This window comes from Sinocyclocheilus anshuiensis, unplaced genomic scaffold, assembly GCF_001515605.1.
Source record: "Sinocyclocheilus anshuiensis isolate Anshui unplaced genomic scaffold, SAMN03320099.WGS_v1.1 scaffold1512, whole genome shotgun sequence".
NCBI lineage: Eukaryota > Metazoa > Chordata > Actinopteri > Cypriniformes > Cyprinidae > Sinocyclocheilus > Sinocyclocheilus anshuiensis.
This window is the reverse complement of record NW_015557148.1, coordinates 109,662-112,573: the sequence shown is the minus strand read 5'-3', so window position 1 is coordinate 112,573 and position 2,912 is coordinate 109,662.

Genomic DNA, 2,912 nt, shown 5'->3' with positions numbered 1-2,912 from the left:
TTTATGCACCAAGAGCTTGTAACACTCCAAAGAGAAAGGAAAAATTGAAATCGCATCATATGACCCCTTTAATTCATCCCACTCACAAAAAACAGATTTAGTATTCATGAAAATGAATTAAAACAGTGAAATGCAAACTCAGAATATGACGCAAACCTGCAATAATTAAATATGTTAAATAACACAAATGTATCTAATCCCATTTTATTAACCAATGTCTTTGCTGCTGACCTTTGATGATCCAGTTCAACCATACTAATAGGCAAAAATGACTTTAGAGAAACTAACAATTGTGCTTTGTTTTTTTTTATTGCTGAAGAGTGTTTCTTTTCCTGTGTTCTACTGTACAGACGTGAATTTACTTTTGCTTCAGCCTGAGGTTTATTCATTACACTTTTTGGTGTGAAAGGGCTTTTATATTTGCTATAAATAGAACTTCTTATATTAAAAACAATCAAGCCCTGTTTATATTTAAAAAGTAACGCGAAAGTAACGCAAAAGTAATATAACGCATTACTTTCCATAAAAAGTAACTAAGTAACGTAATTAGTTAATTTTTTAGGGAGTAACGCAATATTGTAATGCATTACTTTTAAAAGTAACTTTCCCCAACACTGTACAGGGCCTAAAACTAACTTTTTGCCACACCTGCCATTGGCCGGTGACATGATAAAATTTACCGGCCAAAACTTTTTTTTACCGGCCATGAAACTCTTTTTGCAAAAACAGGCAGTTATTACTACTACAATAACTAAACATATTTACAATGTTTTTAATTTGTCCTGCTGGTGCATTTTCCCTCAATTTTACCTATTAATTATAGCCATTCAACATTACAGTATAATTGAAAGCCATTCTTTTTTTAACATTTAATAGGCTCTAAAATATATAACAACTTTTAATTTAAGTGATTTTAAAACAATGTTCACATTAACTATATTATATATGCATAAACTATACATATTAATCTTTATTCAAGCTATAAAAGTTAATCAGCGACTAGAACAGTCCAAGATTTCTCTTTTTCTTTTGTTCTTTGATTTACATCAATGACAGACTTCAGCAGGTTTCACTTTAAAATCAGTGCTGTTTCTTTAAAATCTGATGCATATGACGCGGATCTGACACGTCTCCGATTTTCTCCCAACTCTTTACGGTCATTTATAACTCATTTAAGACTCCGTTTACAAGGTAACTCGCCAAAACCGTGCATTTTGACATAATAGTGTGTTTTCGTGCGTTGAAGCGCTACTGGTGAGCTGTCTGAAGCGGCTCAGCGTACGTGCGTAGGCTACAGCCGAATGCGCAGCCTTTCAAACTATACTTCACTGCACCGTTTAGGCGGCGTAACCCCATGCATGTGTCGCCACATTCTCGGGTTATGAAGAATAAAGAAGGGAAAAGTTAATCTTCCGAAATGAAGCAGCAACATCTTCTCAGGTAAAAGTTATTAGAACCGTGTCTAGGGACAAGCTGTCCATCACACTGCTCTGACTTTATCAGTCGGTTTGTATCGTATTATTCGATTCGCTCTTGTCGCTTATGACAGAACAGCTAATCACGATGATCTGGTCTTCGGAAAATATAATTTTATTCGCTTATGTCAAAAACAGCGAATCTCTTTAAAAACTGTCTGTTGATTTCACTTCATTGCATTGTTATAATTCTTAAAAGTTGTACCTGCCAACTGGCGACTGACTCTGTTACATGGACTCACCAACGCTAATTTTTACTCGCATTTGGCGCTTGGCGAGTGTTAATATTAGGCCCTGTATATATATATATAATATATATATATATGTGTGTATGTATGTCACGAATCCTGTGCCTGCCCTTCCGTTCACTCACCACCAGAGATCACCCGCTCATTATGATGGACTCTTGCACCACACTACTATTGCACTTCACACATTCACTACATTTTCCATCATCCATTGCACTGATTACACACACAGCTGCAACCAATCAAACACCCTACATAAGCCATGGACTGACTTCCTCTTTCTCACTGCCGAGTATTGTTTGCGCTTATCGCCTCGTCAGTGATAGCAACGTTACGGAGCCATTTCCGAGTTTTGTTTAGTTCCTAGCTCTAGTCTAGTCATGTCTAGGTTTGTGCCTGATTGCCTGTTTCCTGATCTCCTGCCTGTCTTGGATTCTTCTTTTGCCTAGCTCTCTGGACATTGTTTGCTGCTCTCAGACCCACACTAGCCTTTGGATTACTCTTCGTCTTGCCTCTTCTATTACTGTTTGTTGTGTATCGACCCATGCCTGTTTCATGACCACACCTTTAAATAAAAGCATGCAGATGGATCCGCACGTCTCACATCTCTGTCGCCCCGTAACAGAATACTCGGGCCGACAAGGATCCAGCGGCTTCACCAAGGAACATTGGCCAGGTATGAACGCAGCAATTTTGCTACTAGCGCTCAAGCAGGGCACACGATCACTCGAGGGTTACATTGTGGAATATTTGGCTTTGGCAAATGGCTCAGAATTACTGGACTGTATGGTAATAGACTTTTTTCTGTGATGGTCTTTACCAGCCTTTAAAGTCAAGAGTGATTCAGGAGGGTCCTCGTTCGTCACTGAGTAGTATTTTGGATTATGTTTTGTGGACTGTTGGTTCAGCGTTCACTGTGGGTGTCGCGGAGGAACGCGACACTGCACCTCACTCGTGTAATGGCGGCCACACTAGAGCACGCTCACAAAATGGCAGCGACAGCGGAGCCCGTTCGCAAAATGGCAGCCACAACAACACCCCGTCATGTCACTGCTGCCATCTCTGTGTCAAGTCAGGCCACCGCTGATCTTCATGAGTCAAGTCACGTTGCAGATGATCTTCATGAGCCAAGTCACATAACCGCTGATCTTCATGAGTCAAGTCAAGTCACAGCTGATCTTCTAGAGTC